This window comes from Neolamprologus brichardi, chromosome 7 (assembly GCF_056152115.1).
Source record: "Neolamprologus brichardi isolate AB-2024 chromosome 7, ASM5615211v1, whole genome shotgun sequence".
Classification (NCBI taxonomy): Eukaryota; Metazoa; Chordata; class Actinopteri; order Cichliformes; family Cichlidae; genus Neolamprologus; species Neolamprologus brichardi.
The window spans coordinates 17,624,315-17,644,962 of record NC_142110.1 but is presented as its reverse complement, the minus strand read 5'-3'; the positions used below and the strand labels follow the sequence as shown (position 1 = coordinate 17,644,962).

The window sequence follows — 20,648 nt, the reverse complement described above, 5'->3', positions numbered from 1 at the left end:
GTGAGCAGTAAGCATCCATAGATGTCAATAGACCCACTCCCCAACACACACACACTCACCCTCACTCTCTCTCTCAGTGTGTGCATGTGCACTGATCCCCGCGTCCATATGTGTCCACAGAAGGCGCAGGCATGTGTGCACCTCCTTTGCTTCCCCACCAGGACCAATTTCCATCCACCGTCTGTGAGAGTGTGCGATCGATGCTGCACGGGGCGCGTCATCCCGGCTGTTCATTACCGTTGGCAACTCTGTGACCATAAGCACAAACAACCTGCCCCTCTGATGCATTGCACACCAGCTAGAGACGGATGAATGGACGGAAGTTTAATTTAAAGCTGTGCATTAAGCATTAACCTATTACTTTACGAGCAGCTAAAGGAATTTCACTTAACTTTGCTGCCTGAGTGTCTCCAGAAGGAATCTTTGAAGTGCATGTTTGTGGCAGCAGCAAGACAAAGGACAGTTTGCTCCCTTTTTCATCTTCATCCTCATCTGAGCCCTCTTTCCAGCTCTCATACCACCTGTCTCCTCAATGCAACCGCAATCTCTCAAGACTATACAGAAGCAGTCAGGGATGTCAACAAACACAGCTATTATTTCAGTTTAAATGTAGGTTCATGTTACATACCAAATGTAACATACTAAGACCTCGAAAATTCTAAAGCAAAAAACACACAGCTGGTATAGGAGGCTGCAGTGAATGAGGAGATAAAGTTCAGACAGTCTTTGCTTTCTCTGAGCACAATCAAAGCTTCCTCCTCAAACAAACAACTACACACTTGGACTGAGAGCAGACGGAAAAGCCAAATCCAGGGAAAACAAGTCTAGCCCTGCTCTCTATCTCTCTTTTCCATAAGCAGAGAGATGAAATTACCAGCTTCCGAGTGACGCCCTAATATAAAGTCTATATCACGTGCAGTGGCTCAAGAGCAGAAACAAGGAAATGAAAGTTTCTGCTCAGTCTTTAATGCAAAAACTCCTGAGAGAAAAAAAGATGGATGGGGGGGAGTGTCAGTGACATCAGTCGTCATCAGTGGAGCGGTGAAGGAGACTGTGCTGAAGGGTATAATCAGGCTGTCTACGACTGAGGCTGCCACACACACACACACACACACAGACATGCACGCACACATGATATTGCTGCTGAGATAAAAATGTAAAGGGAGGGAGACAGATGTGTCTGTTAGGAGAACACACAAATGAAAGGTGCAGATGTGCAAAGGACCGCAAAGGTGCAGAGGTGCTGGCTATTCATACCTGAGATTCCAACACGATTCCACAAATTCTACACATTTTACTTCTTTCTTATAACCACTATGTGCCTTTAAAGATGCATTTTGTGTCACCTATGTTTGATGTTGTTATGTGTTCTCCTTCACGTGTTCTTGTTCTTGTCTGATCTGAACTCAATTTGGGTGTAAGGCTGGGCTTGATGCTGATATATTATATGACTTCTCCTATTGGTGGAGCTTTAGTAGTGGAATATTGCACTCACACTTACTGGGTTAGGTGGAAGCTTGTTACTGGTTGAACACCATATGTGGAAGGATTCGGTGTGTCCATGGACTGAATCCAAGCCTGTGTGCTGAAACGTGTTGGAGTTTTTGTAACCTAACTTTACTGTGAAAATACAGGTATTTTAATTTTATTTTGAAAAGAGAGTTTTTTGGATATTGAAGCCTACATCTATCCCTTCTAAATTACACCTCAAATATAGTGGGTTGAATCCACAAATGTTTGTTTTTGTATGTGTGACTATGTCAATGAAAACATGAATCCCCTGTCGTGTGCACAGTGTGTGTTACCACTGGGCTAATGGCTGGTAAACATAACTAAAGGTCAAGGAAAACACTGAGGGGATGGTGAAATTACCTCTGTAATGGCTTGGCTGTTTTCACTTGTAATTTCATGTTAATCATTCCTCTGCCTTTTCTTCTTTACTGCTAAAGACAGTAGCCACCACTTCAGGTAAGACATCTGTAACTTGAGCCGCTGATTTACAGACGTGAAAGTTGTAACAAACTCCAAATCCAGATCTCGGCGAGAGAGGGAGATTATCCAAAATGTTTTGTTCTGGTGAGTAAATCATAACACTTCCTGTACATTTCACATTAAAAGCATTGCCTTGGGCAGTTAATAGACTCATTGTTGGTGAGCTTGGAAAGGAGGCGAGAGCAGGCGGCCACAGCAGCAGGGGGCAGAGACAAAAAGGCTGCAGTCTTGACGGGCAGTTTCCAACAACCTTCACATACTGCTAAATCTAATGGAGTATTGCCAGAACAGTCTAATCAGTCTGCAATAAGAGTTTTTCTTTTTCTTCTTTTTCCTAAAGATGGGAAATTTTTAAAATCCTATATAGGAACGTGACTATTAGTATTTGTATTTTAATTGTCATACTCATCAATAATATTCCTTTGTATGATAGTATCAGTTTATTTCTGTTGTGTCAGATACCAGGATCCTCACATCTTTAATAGCAAAGTTACTGCAACAATTTATAAGCCTGGGACAAAATTTAGGAGACTTTTTTTTTTTTAATTATAGGAAAAAATAATCAACATTCTCTTCCTTCAACCTTCTCTTCCCTGTCTTGCTTCTATAAATATCTGAGGTAAATACATCTCCAAACCAATATTTGTGTACTCAAAGCCTGGCCGTCTCTGTTTGCCCTGAAAAACACGTCTTTGCAGCGGTTGGTGTTCCCTAACTGGCCCCAGTGGAGGAAGACAAAGCAGCCCTCCATGCCTATCAGGATGTTTCCATCCCTCTCTCGCACTCTAATCTCATTCCTTCTCCACCTTTCTCCTACATCCACTTCTCTTTTCCTCTCATCTTTGTTTTTTTCTCTTTCGCCTCCATGCTCTTTGGTGCAGGTGACAGCACAGGGACAATGGGATGATATCACCACTCGACTCTTAGCAGCTTGTGCATGCTGCACAAGAACAGACTGCTGCAGCTCAAGTGTGGCACACTGTAAAGTTTATGTGTGAGAGAGAAAAGAGTAGAAAGAGCACAGGAGACAGAGGGTGAGAGAAGGAAGGGTGGCAGGGGAAGCAAAGAAGGGGAAAAAAAAGGAAACTGTACCGCTCAACAGATCGAGAAATAGAGTGGAGGGAGAGTGAGAAGGACTGTGTTTTCCATGTTCGTGAACACTCTAGTGGTCATGTGTGGATGCAAGGTACACTGAGCCTATAGCCTCTATGCCTACAGCTGTATCTGTGTGGGCAGGACTGCAGACTGTGCTGCCTTTTAATTGCAGCACAGCTCCTTCCTCCTCTCTGACAATGTCTCACACACATAAACACACACACAGAGACACACACAGAGCAAACAGAACGCAGCACACCTGCCACGAGGCAGATTGGATTTACACTGCATCAATAATTCACCCTCACATATATCCCCAAACACACCCAAACGCACACATGCACGCACACTGAATGCAGGCTGTCTAGAGAGAAGGTACTGGCCAAAACCTGCAGTACCAAAACGGTGTTTGAATGTGGGAATGACCATGTAGTTAGAGGATAACACATATCACAGCCACTGATCCTGAATCATTAAAGCACAAATTACCTCAGTTTTTAAACCAAGCACGAGAGCTTTTTTTTTTGGTGTTTCTATTCTTAGAAATGCATGACTAAAAACCACATCCTCGGGCTTGCTATTCTCAAGATCCATCACCGCACCTCATCTGAAGCAGGCTGAGCACAAGGAACACTGTCACAGTGAGACTTTCATCTCCAACAATGTCTTATGCATTAGCCAGAATCTTGGCTGCCCATACTTTAGCAGCGGAGTGGAGGATGCAAATAGGCTTCTGTTATTGTTGTGTTTGTCTGATGTTTTTCCCATCCAGCCAACACTTCACAACATCTCTATTGTTGCCAGCTGTGGCCAGGTGTTATAACAGCCTGAACACAGGGAAGATGATCCCAGCTTCTCAAGGCCCAGGTTCATGTTCCCAGATTGCAGACCGTGCAGCACTAAATGTACTGAAATTTAGATCAGACAGAGACTATTCAAATTCTCAAATTTGAGGAGCTGTGAAAAACACATGCCAGGCACTTTTCAGATAAAAGACTAATTACATATCAAAACTTTGAACTGATCTACTGACTTAAGGGTTTTAGCAAAAACAAGAAATTTGTTAGCACTCATCTGCGCCAAGTGCAGACAGATTTTTTGTTTCGCGTGTAAACCCTGGAGGGCTGATGTTGCCTATAAACTGATGTTTTTCTTATAAATCCACTTCAATGAAATGTATTTCAATGCTTGTTGTGCTAGCCAAATGTTTGGCCTTACATCGACTTAAAGCTACAGGATTATATTGCGCTGTGTTTTAACAGTATGAGCTCCTTTAGTGGGAATAAATCAAAGTAATGCTATACACAATAGAATATTCATAAACTTATTGTTGCAACTCAAATGGCCTTTGGATTGATGTGTACATCTGATGGATTCAAATGCAGTAAAAAAGCTTGCGTATTGATCACATGTGCCATTAGCACTTTGAACCATGCTTTTATTGGAATCACTTAAAAGTGCATTCCTGTATGGTGTTTTGAGAAAATGGATCCCTTGCAAATGCATTCACAGTGGATAGATGCTTCCATTAGGCTTAATATGAAAATCATCAGTAGTGCAAACATAAACAGAAAGCTTGACCTTGGAGGATGCGATGCAAATACCACGAAAACAAATGTCAAAGTGCACTGTCCTGTTGATCCGAGGGGACACTTTAAAGGGAAAGGTTGGATTTTTCTTGGGGTTATTAATCTATTCAGTTGGATGTTAAGCACAGAAGGGGGCAGGAATTTTGAGGAGTATCTAACAATTGGGCTTTTCTTTCCTCAGAACTGCATAATTATTGAGGTTAATTCAACTCACAGCTTGTGCGCCATTGTCTTTGAATATGGCTGCAACCGCTTAAATGAATAAATTAGTGACACAACGAAGCTAAAAGACAAGCTCAGCCTGAACGCACAATGTAAGAGACACTGGCTCCGAGCATAAGACAAAAAAAAAAAGCATTCACTTGATTTGCTGGAGACAAGCTTTGTATTTTACAGGCCCGAGTTTGCTCAGTGATACGGTTTCTCTGGTATCTGTGCGACATGCTCAGTTATTCGCAACTGGAGGGATTTTACACAGCCTCCGCTGTATATGGGTTAGTCTCTGTGGTCTGCGTTCCCTCGGCTTCATTCTTGATAAGGAAAACTAACATTCCTCCGGTTGTGACAAGATGCCGTGTACTCTTCAGGGAAATGATACAACAAAATGGGACAGATGTTCCCCGCTAAAATAACTTAGATGACAGCACAGACAGCAGCATGAGAAGAAAAAGTGATGGAATGCGTTTTGGGTGAATAGATGGCAATTTTTTCGATTCAAAAAATGTGAAAGTGTTGACAACACACTTAAAAGTGCTCTTCCCTTACTTACTCACACCAAGTCTCTTCCTGGGGTGGAAAAATAAACTGGTAAACAACTGCTTTATAGCAGATAAAATGAAGTAGGATGCAATTTTTAAATAAAGTACAACTTTAACCCTTTCACGCATAGTGGTCACTGCAGTGGACAGCTATGCAATGGCTGTTTTCTTGTATTTGTGTCAGTGTTGATGGCGTACAATCAGACCCCCTATTAGCAAGCACTTTGGCGACAGTGGGAAGGAAAAACTCCCTTTTAACTGAAAGCAACCACCAGCAGAACCTGGTTCAGGGAGGGGCACCCATCTGTTGAGCTTGGGGGTCAGGGGAGGGAGACAGGCCTAGAAATTAATAATAACTAATGATTACATGCAACCCGGTGTATAAACACGAAAAATAAGAAAATCAAAGATATTCTGGAGTTGTCTGGAGCTAAACTGGCATGTTGTCTGTTGATTAATGGTGCATATTTGCCTGTGTCTGCGTCCCATTGAACAACAATGTCTTTAAAACAGTTTATTAAATGGATATACTCTTTAGAAAAGCTGCTTAGGGGAACCACGACACTCTGTGCAGCTCTGTGAAGCTGTGCACAGTGATGCTCTGAGCTAAATGCCAATCAGCACGCCCGAACATGCCCACAACACCAGTGCCAGTATACTGATGTTTATCAGGTTTAATGTGTGCAATTATCAAGATAGACAAGTGTTTTAAAAAGCCAAAATTTGCTCAATAGCAATTAAAGAAAACACAACACACATACACTGAAAATGAGGATGTTATTAGAAAGTCTACAGCAGGTTTTGCAGGTTTAACAAACTGAAGCCTTCTGCAAGTCTAGACTTCTATAAAATAAGGCACTAAAAGCATTACTGGGGTTATTAGACTATTCAGGACTAAATGTCACAGTAAACTGTTGAGTATTTGCTAAAACTCTGCAATACTAACCTCATAATACCCACGAGAAGCAAACTTTTCAAAACACCTTCCTATGTGAACCAGAAATCTCTCTGCAAACTTATTGCAATGCATGCATTAACTTGATCCAGAATGCTGCTCAAAATTAACTATAAACAGCAGGAATGTGCGAGCGAGTTCACCTTAACACTCAGCCAGCTGCAACCACCGCAGGTATTTCCCACAGTGCCATTCTTCCTCCAAGGTGTCATTTAAATATACTTAAAAACATCCCCATCTGCGCTCCTGTGTCTGTGGCGCTGCTGTTATTTCTTCAGGCTCTTGACATGAATGATGTGTGTCCTTGACATGACTGATGACCAGCTGGAGGCCTTAGAGAGCTCTTGGCTAGGAGGATAAGCCCTCTAAGTGATGCCGAAGGGCCAAAGAGACCTTAGCTTCAGGAGTAGCTTCCCTGTCTCTGACACCCCTTCTATGGGTGGAGAGGAATCTGACTGTGACCAGTCTGTGAGGTTGGGTACCTCTGGCCTTTCAAGGTCCCTCACTGCTTGAGTGCTTAATTACTAACTACACCTCTTGCTGTCAGGCCACCACTAAGTCCACCATTAGGGCTGGTTTAACGCTGTCTTAGTTGTTTTTCCATAAGAGGTGGAGAGGTGAGACTTCATAACAAAGCGAGGCCTGAGGGCAGACAACTTGGAACAAACTGAGCGTCATCAACTTGTCGACAACAAACAGCAACACAAGAGAAGACAGGTACTAGTTGCACAAAGATAATGATTTAACTGCGGGGGGTTTCTGTTACACCGGATACGCCTCTGCAGTCGAGATGTTTCCACTTGTTAGTTCTTGATTTTTGACTTCCAGAGAAAGAGGATGGAAAAGATCAGAGACCTCATCTTAGAGAAAACTTGCCACAGCTGTATCAAAGATCAGGGCTCGATGGAATAAGAGATTAAATGATCTGTTTTAGGTGGGTACGTAAACGGCAAGTTTTCTCCCTATTTATCTGCTATGGGTGCAACTGCTGACAAGCTCATATGGTGTCACAGTAATCTCTGTATTCAGATAAGTCTAAAAAGCCCTGGCCTGGGAAGAATAGGCTGGATCAGCACTTTATACTGCATTTCCTCTCTCCATGCAGTGATTACAATGCCAGTTAAAGCTGTGCGCTCCTTTTCCTTCCAGCGTGCACTCATTATAGAGTGGCAAGTCAAAAAGCCCCACACAGTGGTAGGCATCCTGATCCCGGTGTGCCTTTCACATGGTAAACAGTTTCAGATGGGCCCTGTATTGTACTGGTAGAATACAGCATCTGCTTTATGGCATGGAAAAAATGCATTGTCACCAAGTGGCAGTGAAAGGGCCATTGAAGAGCAGCCAGGGCTTCACCGAAACGCTGACGCTTTGACCGTGACGCGGACTAGTGTCTGGTGGTCTGCCCCGTTTGCGCACTGAGGTTGTGAAGCCGAAGGTCAGGCCATAAAAATAAAATATAGGTGCACGCGACTAAAGTGACAAATGATCCTAGTCGTCTGGCCAAGTTTGAAAACTGTCCTACTCAATATACTGCATAACTCCAGCGGAGCTAAAAGGTCTCCAGAGATGCTTTGTATCTAGGCTCAATGCAGCAACATAGTGAGTCAGAATGCTGCAGTGAGCACTGGAGCTCGGCCAGACTGGAATGAGACACTATGCAGAAAGAGACAGAAGATGGCCCTTATCCTTTAACTCGCCATTAAACATTTAGAGCGGCACTCTTGCACTCGGAACCACTGAGATCAGCCACTGTGTGAAATGTGGGAAAACTTCTTCGTATCCCGCTATCATAAACGATCCAATAAATGCATCTTTACGTGAAGCTGTTTATACCACATAACGCATTCAGTATTTCCTCTAAGATGGGTTAGTTCTGTGTAGGAGATAAGGTTATGGAGGAGAGGAGGGAAAAAGGTAGTTGTAGTACAATGACAGAACTTACTGAAATTAGCCTTTGCAGATTAATCTGATGTTATCTTGAGTTATATTTAATCCACATACTGCCATGCTTGGGATCAAAGGGAATCAACTAATCTAATACTCTGGAAGCCAATGCAAAACATTCCCATTAAAGCTGAACAATATGAAGACACATACAGTGTTTACTGAACAACGTCTATTAGAGTTGCAGCTAATGATTGATTTTTTTATGATAAATGGTTTCTTTAATCTGATGCGATACTCACTAAATTGTTAAATTAAATGACTCTCAGCAGTTTTTCAGGTCCGAGTGTGCATGTTGACATGTTTCTTTTCACCATCAGTCTAAAACCCAGAAATACAGTATGTTGTTTATCTAATTCAGAGTTGCAATGGGTGCTGTAGTTTATCCCGGCTACCATCAAGTGAGAGGCAAGGTGTACTCTGGAAGGATGTGGCTGAAAGCATGTCACGCAGCTAACACAGAAACAGATACGCAATCACATTGACAATCGCATTGCGCGCAATAACCAATTATCTTAACCTCACTAACTGCATGTTTTTGGACCGCGGGAGGAAACCAGAATACTCAAAGAAAACTTCTGCTCCACCTAGAAAGGCCCTGGACAGATGGTGGATTTGGCCTTCTTGATGTGAGGTAACAGGGCTAACCACCACAACAATTAATTTCTTTTCATTATTTCCTATTAGAATATTCTACCCAATGTATAGGGTAATAACTGTTTCATAAAAACGAAATAATCTGCATGTGAAGGAAGCAAGGATGTCGATGAAAGCTGGAAAAAACATTGAATGGATGCTGTTATTCCCGAGGTCAGGAGTGAAACTTCAAACTCCAGCTTCTTACCTGATTTTTAAAAGAAAATGTAATATATCACAAGATATTTATATACAATGACGTACACATCCACGTAGCCCACGGCAACAAATTCACCTCCCCTATTACCATATCAAGCACATGCCTCAGATCCTGCTAATTTTAGCATTACAAAACACAGATATATTGAAGTTGCTCCGGTTTGAATTAATCGAGCCCCAGAGGAGAATGAAAGAGGTTAAGCATGCAATTGTCCAGTGTTATGCTAAAGAGTCACTTTTATACAATTTTACCATGTCCGATGTGAAAAAAAGAAGTGGCGTGTCAATCAAACTGAAGTGCTATGACAAGCTGTCCTGGGTGGCCACCTATTCCATTATGCTTTAACTCCGCACACAATATGAGTCACATGGGTAAAAATGGATGGTTTCACAAAGACACTACGGTTAAAAATTGAACCTGTGCCGTAGATAGCATCAGATCAGTATTAGCTTGTATTCAACACTCTTCTTTTCATTCTTTAAACCAGCCATTTGGAAGGAATTAATTCAACAAGGCTGTCAAGGACAAGGCTCTGCCACTTGTGCCAGCGCTTTGCTTCCACTCAAAATTCATATCCAAAGTCCCATTTCAGCTGAATCACAGCTCAGATAAACAGGCTGAGTGAAACTACTTCAGAGGCTTTTGTTTTGGGGCCAAAAGAGCATTTTTAGCTTTCAGTCTGGCTGCAGTTTGATGCTAGACTGAGGGGAGAAAAAAAAACCAATCACAATCAACTCCCGCGAGAAGGCAGGAAGAGATCACAAGCTCTTGCAGCTTTTTAATTTTGTGGCGATGAGTAAAAGAAGGAAAATGTAATGATAGTGGAATACCAAGAGCTGTACTCGTATACATAAAGGGATACCTTGATGATAGACGGGAAAAGGACAAATCCTTAGACCTCCATCAGGTGCACTGTCTCCAGGATCAAATATCGAAGAGAGCCATATTTTAGGTGCATCCTGGTGAGATGGAGACCATGTCCTGGTCACTGGCACATCCGTGTCTTTTATCCCATCTTGACCCCCTCACTGTCCTCCACTCTTTCCCCCTTCATCCCCATTTCCTTTAGGGGAACAACTGGTAAATAGCGGTCTCCCATTGTGAGTTATCTTCCGAACAAAAAAGCTGTTTCGAGGATTGTGGTGACCACAACAAACATGGACTTTTCGCTCAGTGGAAAATCTACATCCAACCCACATCTTAAAGTTGGGACAAAAGAGAAGATACTTTGGTGGGTTTTATTTGTCTCTGAAAAAGGCAGATTTGAGTAGGAGGGGGTGGGGGTGGGGGTGGGGGGGTTAAAAGCTCTTTCAAAGCATGTTTTCTGTTCTCTAATCTGTCTGTCGTTTCCACCCATACAGACACACTTCCAATTTGACTTCAAAGCTCAGGGGATTGTGAACGATACGGATGAAACTCTGCATGAAATCAGTTTTTTTTCTATCATTATCTCTTCGAAACACACTGTAGCTATTTGCACTGTGTCCTGCTGTGGCATTGAATGTTAACACAAACTCAACTTTGGTAAATCTCGCACTGCGATGTTTGATTCTAACTTAATTTACACCATATATTTTTTTACGTGACTCAACTATCCACGCAGTTGAGTGGGTGGGTAGATTCGGTTTGTATGGATTTCATTGCCAACACCCCCCTCTAGGCTTCCCCGGCTTCAGATTATGGGAGTAGAGTTATCACAATCTCCCAGGACCAGGTTTTGGGTGCAGGGCCAGGGTAATCCTACGGAGTTTGACTTAGGTGCCTGAAGCTTAATTCGATTTTTTTTCACTGCAGATGACTGTGGAGAATCCAATCAAGTTGACCTCCATGTAGTTTCCCTATTGTGGACTGATTAAGCGCTACATCAGCGAACAACGCCTGATTTTAAAAGGCAGCAGTGGAAGAAGAAAATCTAAATTCATAAAATCTGCAAGCATATAATGAATGCTACTGGGCTGTACCACTGGGTATTATTGTATAAACTTGTAAGCTCTTGAGATACACGCAAACCTAACACAGATCCAAATGCAAGTACGCATTACAGACATTTCTGGGAAATCATTAATGGTCTCATCTAATGTGTGAATAATGACAAACAAAAGTAAAGGTTACCAAATGGAGAAATGAAATCTATGAAAAGTCATATAAAAAGAACATGAAATGAAATAAACAAAGAAAAAAAATAGAGGCAGAAAACAAGCCAGAGTGGTGGAGATCCATGCATAATCTGCTCTCAGGGCACGACTGCTCCTTTTTATTTTTAAACCCCATACCTACAATCACGGATTATAAAACAGGTTTAAATAATTCCATAAGCACTGTGCATATCATGATCTCAGGCACGGGCTTTGGAAACCTACAGTTTTAATCATAATGTGCACAGCTTATGTAAAAAATAAATGTATAGAGAAATCTAGGAATACTTCAGAATGATCCGACCCCCACCTCCCTCTGAGTACATTAACAATTTAATCCATTACTCCAAACCAAACACATTTCATGAAAGCAGCAGAGAACATCTAAAGAATGCCCTTTGCCTTATGCATTCCCTTAAATGTCAACTACAATCAAGATATTGACGGCAGAACTGTGAGCTATATGAAATCCACCTCAGAGTGAAAGTGTGCTATTTTTCTCTTGTATCTGTGGAGGCGTGCTCCCTGTCATGCAGTAAGCCCTTTGAGTAACATGTCCACTGTGGCTCCACTCATTGAGAGATGTGGTCATTGTGCCTTGAGCCCCTGAGAGGCCCAAAAACCAGCCAACCCTGAAGACCCGAGCATTAGGTCTGCCTCAAACCAGAATCTTTTTAGCTTGTACCGGCACAATGCCGACTAACACCAACACCAGGACTGCCATTCAATGCCAAGGTCCAAATATAATGTGAAAATGTAAAGAAAATAGTAAACAAAGATTATTATTGAGACTTTTTCTTTCTTTGAGAGTCTGCATTAGGTTTTTAACACCACAGGGCTCTGGCTGTCAACAATGGCACATTGACAAAGCCTCATTGATATTTCCACATGGAGAACTGAAAAAAGCCTAGTGTTCGCCCAGACGGCTCTTAGTCACACTAGACATTTGATTGGGTTATCAGGCCAGCCAGCCACAGCGGAGATCCTGATAAATGAAGTTGCCATGCCCATTCTCCCTTCCTCACAGATGGGCCGAACTAGCCCACAGAAAGGAATGATCTCACTGACAATTACATTCCTCCAGTTCCTGAAGATGCACAGCGCTGAGAATCTCTGAACTCGCAGAGATTATACTGATTGCTATTCCATTGCTCACGTTTGATTCTAAATTGCTCTGGCATAATACCCAGAACACCAGAGAGGATGACCTTGGGTTTTAGTTAATAAATCAAATTCACAGGCTTCCCATAGTTGAAAAAATTGTGCTTTTGATATAACAGGAATTTTAAAATGCTTGAATCTACTTGAATATACTGAGTAATAGCAGCTTGAGATTTAATTTGAATTTAAACTGATTTAAAATTCTTCAGTGCAGAGGAAATATTTCCAGGCTCCTTCTTCCTGCACTTGGGTCCAGCAGGGGACACAAGTGCTGCTATTCACCATCATATTCTAGTCCAAGATTAAATGATGATTTTCTGTATTGATGGTGTTAACATTTTTAGAGTAAAGGGGCAGAAATACATACTGCATTCGTCACATTTTAACATTCGAGGTTCTGAATAAAACAAATATTTGACGTTTTTATGTGATCGTATTGTGTCAAGGGATCGGCTGACAAATTTCCAAACTAAATTTTATAAAAACTTAAAGCCAACATCCCAGAGATTATTGCACATCACAGTGGGACTGTGACCAGTGTGGAAAAGCAGAATCAGCTGCAGCTGCAATGCAGAGTGAGTAACAGTAATGGCAAACATGCATGATGTTCGTTATTGTTTCAAATAATGGATGGCCCATTTGAACCTCTGTTAACATGTGGTCCGCAGATCGCTCTGCCGATTGGTTTAAAGGCAGGAAAAGGGATTTGATGTGGCAGCATCACTAAATTTGATGAGTCTAATGGTTTTCTGACCTAAATCTTCCCTAATCATTCTGAAGCCTGGACAAAGATTATCTGGTTATAGATTATGTTTTTTTACACTACATGTGGACAAAAAAAATAGCAGCTGAAGTCAACACTGTGTGCTTTTGATATCTCTGTGAATGTGCACATTTATCTGCTCTACAAAGGAGGAATCGGAGATCCTCCCTTTGATTTGTTTGCCCTCCTATTCCTCTGTCTCCCCGAGAACTGCTTTTTTTCCCAGGATTCCTGTGGTTGTATTTGGGAGGTTTAAGGGATGAAAAAGAGGGGAAGAAAAGCTCATTGGTCTCAGCACTGCAGAAACGGCATCCAGAGCCAAACTGTCATCCCACTTGGATTAAGGGCCCTTCAGTGGTGGCTGCTGAGCTTCTAACATGGTATCTTACGCTCAGCCAGGGTGTGGGAGGGGGTAGAGCGCCTGGCCTAAATAAGACCTCGAGGTCAGCGAGTCCTGAACCATGGCAAAGCCACTTTGTGTTTCCATGTCAACTTTATTCATGAGCTGACAGCAAAGTGTCTCCTTCTTTTCCTGTTGATTCGCTGTTGCATCATGCGCTAGGGCAACAAAGATAATCTAAGCCTTTGTTCCGCTTATCTCTGCAGACCCCCACTTCTGCAAGTTTTGTTGGATGCAGTGTTCAACAAGAGACTAGTAAGGCTGTGGAGGCTTGGGGATTGCGGTGGATTTTTGGCACGGTACAGGCCAATTTTATAAGCAGAGAAAGAGCTGTGGTGATGTATTTTCTGAGCTATTAGTCTACACAAGTGGGCTGCATCGCAGTGCCAACAAAGAGTGGGATGTGCAACGCGTTTTTTTTTCTCCTTAAGCTCTATGCAAATAGGAAGAAGATGGAAGCTTGAGAATGGAGCAGAAAAGCTTTCAAGTGCACACTGTTCCTGTATTCCCTGCAATTTTGGCCAGTTTGCACCCTGCCAGTGGAGCAATGCCCACCTCCTGTTGTTTTCAGGACAGGAAAGGGAAGCACCGGTCGTTGTTATGTGCTGCCACTCGGCCACCAGCTACCTCTCCAACATCTGCTGCCCATCCAAAGTTGGCCAGAGCTTCAACAGGCCCGAGGCTGTCGCTCCAGCAAGGACTGCCTCTCCAGCCCTCTTCAGCTGTTCAAAGAGAGGCTCCAACACCACAGTTTCTATTGTGGATCTCCTTCAGCATAACCCCTGCATCACCCCTCCCCAGCATTATCACCACCCCCACCCACCCACACACATACTGCAAGGCAAGAGGCAATAAAAGCCTCCCTGCCAGTAGAGAAAGAGAAAACAGACCCCCTTTGTTCCCCCCTGCCCATTCTCAGCGTCCATGGAGGTACATGATCCACCCCTCCTCCCTCCCCCTTGGAACCCCAAAAGCTTGAAAACACTCCCACTTCTTCCTTTACCTCCCTCCTCCTCCCCTAACCAGTAGCAACGAAGCAGCGCATCTGATGAGATCTCAGAAAACACACTCCTGGAGCAAACATCGAGTTGAATTTCCATTTGTTCCCATTGGATCTCTAAATTCGAGGTTGAGTGGTTCAGATCACCTAGTTAACAAGGAGGTCTAAAGGGGACAGAGAGAGAGCATATAACCTGCAACATTACGTTCCATTATCTCAATGTCCCATTTCTAAAGGGTCTATTGCTGTCACCCCCCTGGCACTTACTTAGGACGGAAAAGAACATCCTTAAATGCTTTGAACTTACTAAAGGGGGTTGATAACCCGACATGAGTAATATTAGGGTTCCCTTAGCAACCTTGAGTGACTGGGCTTGATGACCGTCATGGTGTGAAGCTCCAACGTAATGATTTGGTCACAGGGGGCCATCCAAGGAGGTCTTCACTGACCTCCATCCATCCAACATCTGTCCAACTACCTGCTGTCCAAAATCTATAGCCGAATTTAACAGCAAATCAACTTTTAATTCACTGAGCACAGCATCTCTGATCAGCAGGGCTTCCGAGTCGAGGCTATGACTAACAGCTTTTCCATCAGTGATTCATTTGATCTTCATTTAGTGATTTATTATTATTTGCTTTATGAAATCCTTAACGTAACAATAATGCCTCTTTTTTTGTTGTTTCCAGAGCTTAATCCAACATAATTATTAACATACAGCTCGCTTTTTTTTATCCAAACCATAGCCAATGGTATTTAGTTTATTTCAAAAGATGACTAAATAATAATTCCTCACATTTGAAAAGCTTGAATTTACGCAAAAATAAACACGCTTAAAGGATGCTCATTGTTTTCTGTCATATACTGTTGCAAAGGCAGATGGCCAGTATGTGCTAAGTAATCCCTACTTGCCAAAAGCTCAGGCTTTAGACTGCTCTGTTTCAGATATTAGTGTGAGAAAACCTTAACACGTGCGAAGCTTGAATCAAAGCATTTTTATAATTTTACTTTTATTAAAATTATTAGAAACATGTCCAAACAGCTGATGGTGAATTTTCTGTCTGTGCACCAATCGATCAAATCATCAGACCCTTGTGTCAGCTATTTAATGTGCTGTTACAAGCAATGAAAGGAATCAACTACTGGTTCCAGTTAAAACCCGGAACCAATCCATTATGAGTTAAATGTGTCAAAGCTTTTTCACACCAAAGTCACATCCAAGTCTGTTTTTGTACAGTAATTAGAGTCAGCTCCAGGTATTTGAATTGATGATACAAACCTGTGCAAGCTTACTTTTTTCCTCACATGTAAATCCAATCAGTAAACAACATGGGGGTCAATAAAAAAAACTGACCTATAGGAAAACTCAGCAGTGGCACTGGTGTTAATAAATTCTCGTCAATATCCATAACAGCAAGAAGTAAAAGGAGAAGCCGAAACCAAGATATCTATCTAATCGAGGTTCACTTTGTACTTTTTACTTACTTCGTTTACCCATTTTTCTTAGTCATCTGTCGCCATTTACTCCCGATAATAAAATACAAGTCTACGGTGTAAACACCAACAGTTGCAGCTGTGTGGAGGGATTCACAGGAATGTGTCAATTCCCATTAGAGCTGCTGCTTAACTGACTGTGAAACTCTAATTGTACCCACCAGCTTGCAACCAAGCAGGCCCGACTCATCGAGAGAGAGACAGAGAGAGAAGGAAAGTAAAACACGGGCACATGTAATGAACATGTATGAATGCCTTTCTTTGCTTCTGCATACATTTGTCCAAATTACAAACAGTGAAAGGGATCAGGCAGCTGTGAAGCAGGCAGAGCACCGTTCCCTCTGTGGTATGATAATGAGGCACTCATCAGTCCCAAAATGAGACGAACAGGCCTATGACAAGGAGGTCCAAATGATGTCAGTGTGCTGCGCTGCTGTGCGTGATAGCTCCACTGGGATGAAACACCCAGACCGCAGTGACACTAATGGGTAGGCATGGGCCTCCATCATTCCCCAGGGAATTTAGCCTCATCACAGCCGAGCAGCACGGCGTTTCTATTCACAATGGCTGCTGGATCCTCTTTACTCGGGACACGAGAACACGTGTCGCCAGAACTCACTCAATCATTCAGTCAATCAGCTGGAGTGACTTATGATGGTAAATTATTGATTAGTGCGTGTGCACTTTTGCATGAAAAAGAAATTATTGCAGGGGGTATTTATGGTTGGCTTCAGCGCCTCAGTCATAATTTCTACAGGAACTGGAATCAATATCAAGATATTCGCTGAGATCTGGGAATATGGCCACATCCTTAAAAAAAGGGGCAAGAATTACAATAGTTATAACATCATACACATTTCAAAACTCCTCATGCACTACTAAATGATCTATGTGATCTGTGTGATCTGTGTGTGTGTGTGTGTGTGTGTGTGTAGCATGTGCAGATACCAGATTTTAGGTAAAAACTGAAATAAATGAATTGCCAATTAATTTATTATTGTTTTCCTCAATTAATCAGCGGACTGTTTATTTTTTTAAACACATGTCAAAGAAACCTGAGACGTTTTCTTGTTCCTTCATGTTTTCAGCGCTCAGACCGAGGTCTAAAATATCTTCTGTTCATCATCACATAGCATAAAATATTTCATTTGAGAAACTGCACCCAGAAAATTGTTGTTAATGTTGTATGATCTAAAGTTGCTATGCATGCTATATTTGTATCAAATATCAACTCACTGATGGACTACTGAATCATTTACTCCTGGTTCTAATGCCTAGATTCATGCTCGGTTGGCCTTAATTGCAGTAATGCCTTCATATTCCCATTTCCAGATTTTAGCACTTAGTTAATTCAGAACGTACAAACTATGAAATGTCACATAAATGATTGTCAAGACTTGGAAAAAAAGAGACACTTGTGATTAACCAGAAGCGACCTTTACACTGACAGGTCCCTCTTTCTAAACGTCTACTGAGACTAGCCATCTCCCACCCTGACTTCAGCTTCACTTTGCCGGAATCGTGTTATTGTTTCATCTCGGAATACGTGCTGCTTCCCTAAACAAGCATTACTCTGACATGACTCAAATGTACCCTTGATGAAATGGCAGGCTCTCAGGTTCAGACCAGTTCCTGAAAGAAATTATGTCATCATTACAACAAGTGACACAGAACAAATCTTCCTTTCTATGAGGCACTTTGTTCTGGCCTGTGAATGTCCACGGACGGCTGCTTAGAGAAGGCGCGTTGATCACTTCTCACAGAATAGCCTGCGTTTTTCTGCAGCCCACAGAGAGAAATTGGTGGCATTTTCCCTCCAACACCCAAGCTTTTCCCATAGCCCCCAGAGCAAAGTTGCCCGTCGCTGGTTTTAGGTCAGCGTGCAGTGTGACTGACTGGTGCTCTCACAATAACTCTGGCCAACGTGTGTCATGATAATCCCTTAGTTATGCAAATCTCCCCGTCTAGAGTCATTTGTGATGAGTTTGAAAGTAAAGAAGGCAGCACAATGTAGGTCGCTATCTTGTCCCGATTTCTCCACATTTGTCAAATGAGGCTGAAATGTCATGTTAGCAGCACTCCAGTAGCTGTGGATTTTTGAGCTCAAACTACAACCTGATCAAGAGACGACCACAAAGCACACAAACTGTCTGGGACTTACATTTTTGCCGCCAGTTTTATGAATTAATGTAAACTAGACATGAGGCAAGGATAGAGGGATATTGTTATCGTCTTAACCAGATTAACTATAGTCTGCTTGGAGTGAATAAACATTACTAGAAAGTGTGTCAGGCTTTTCAGAGCAGTAAGCGCAAGGCAAGAGCTTCAGACAATAACACAGGGGTCATTAGCATTGCATTAATTTGGCCAACTGAGCAGGCAGCGAAAGTGTGCAGTCAAGGCATGTGTGTCTGGGTGTATGTATGAGTGAGAGTGTCTGGGGATGAGCAGAGGAGGGGATGAGGAGGAGGAGGGGTGTTGATGCATGATGGTGAGTTCCCCCCTTACTGAAGCTTTGACCAAGGGGCAGACAGACGGGGGAGGAGGGGGAGTGGGAAGACAGGATTGTGTGAAAATATGTTTGGGTTTTTTTCCAGCGAATGAATTGTTTTGACTGGTGGAAAAATGGTGTGAGATGAATTCTGTGAAATCTCAGGGGGAGCCCTATCATAATCAGATTCAGTCCCATGAAGGGAAATTAGACTCTTCAAAGTGACTGGTCAGTCAAAACAACACAGAGTTGTGACATGAATATGAGGGGAATCAAACATGTGGGAAGCAAATCAGCTTATGAGGGATTGTGCGTGTATCCAGACAGCGATTTCATCAACACAGGACAATAAAAAGCAACTGTCAAGTACAGTAGAGCTGTCTATCTATCTGTGGGAATATCCACTATATCTACACCATGTGATATGTGATGTGATGATCGAAGCAAAAAAGATCAAGTCCAAAGACAATATTCGCAAATAAGTGCCAATGATTTGTTTTTTGTGTTTTTCCCCTCAGCATCTTTAACGCGTCACGGTACGTGTCAACCCTTTGATTTGACAGTCGCTCACCGGAATATGTCCCACACCTTTTCGCTCTCTCTGACGATTCACCTAACACGTAAAATATCACCCAGAACAGCGCGGCGTGTTATTTAAAATAAACCACTCCTGCACACTCCCACCCCCCGAGAAGGAGCTAAAAGAGGGGCAGTTTTTCTATCGGCATCCTTCCAACGTGCCACAAAACTCCTGTCAGTGAACTGTAAGCCACACGACACGTGCTTATTATGAATGGTCTAATTTAGCTCACCTTACCTCCTCCCTGGGCGGTGAGAAACACAAAACCCCTTCTGTGTCTTCAGCCTCCCGCGACAGAGCGAAGCCGTGAGCTGCGGTTATTCACGTGGAGTCCCCGCTCAGAGCTCCGAACCTCTTGCACTTGCCTCCGATGCCTCTCTCAGCCACCGGTCCTCTCCTCTCTCTCTCCCACCAGTTCACCGACATACAAACACACACACACAGGCGGGGGCGCGCAGCAGCACCCGGAGGCGTGCGCACGCCCATTGCGCGCACTGCAGCGCCGCTGCTGATGTATGGTGGCCTAAAGGCAGTGAACCATTCCAGAAAACTGTCATACAATAGTGCAATACCCCCCCTGAAGCCTCAAAATCACAGATGGACAACATCTGGACAAGATTCTTTTTTTAAGTTTTTCTTTTAATATAAAAAAGCCAGACTGTATATTTTAAAGGCCAAACGATGATCCTTTTTATTATTATCTAACAGCGGGGAGTGGCTTTTTCATTTAACTGTTTTCTCGCTGTTTGCTTTAAAAAGGCGGCAAGTACAAGAAAAGCTCAACACTGAAATACGTACATTTTTTTTCATTAATCGGGCTGAAAAAATTAAAGTCTGATTCACATATTAGTCAAATATAAGTGCTTTCACCTTTCAGGGAATTCCAGCTGTTCTGGAAACTAATTGCTTCCAGACAGTTGCCTGTTCTGATGCATGACAGTTTTTCCTGCAGGCAGGTTTGCGCTCATAACCATATAGCAGCAGCCCGTGGGATCAACTGAGACCTTTGCCGGATGAGGTCATGTGACGTTAAAAGGCACACTTTTATCTCAGACTGCTCTCTTCTATCACTGCACATTACACACATGCATTATCCGAGGCTTAGCAATGGTATCCATCTGCAGCCGTGGAATCACACAAAGAGCAAGTGACGTCGTTTTTACGCGGTTAAGCCCGGTTTTGGCAAAGAGACAGTTTGTGGTCTGCCATGCAGGAGCCGGTTGACTGAGATTAGCTAAAATTAGGTTGTGGCATAAGATGAAAACGGGTTTATAACGTATATGTGAAATCACCTGAGGGAAAAAAAAAAAAACCAATTATGATCGTAAAAAGCTACAGAATCAACTGTAAGCTTGAAAGGCGCCAGTCCCCCACCGCAGTACACAGTACACTATTTTCCAACTTAGCCAGCATCTCCTCTTTAGTTATATGTGAA

General features: G+C 42.7%; 1 protein-coding gene across 12 annotated transcripts in view; it reads right to left on the bottom strand.

Moving 5' to 3' along the window:
• LOC102798973 (neuronal cell adhesion molecule-like) overlaps positions 1-19,656 on the bottom strand; it is a 76,960-nt gene extending 57,304 nt beyond the window's left edge. For 7 of the 12 annotated variants that reach the window (XM_087843254.1, XM_035913695.2, XM_035913678.2 and 4 more), the window contains exon 1: positions 19,451-19,655. The gene's annotated coding sequence lies outside the window, so the exon portion shown is untranslated. Of the gene's footprint in view, positions 1-19,445 lie in introns of all 12 variants that reach the window. The other 5 variants (XM_035913673.2, XM_087843255.1, XM_087843250.1 and 2 more) reach the window with 2 other exon arrangements.
• Positions 19,657-20,648: the final 992 nt, after the last annotated feature.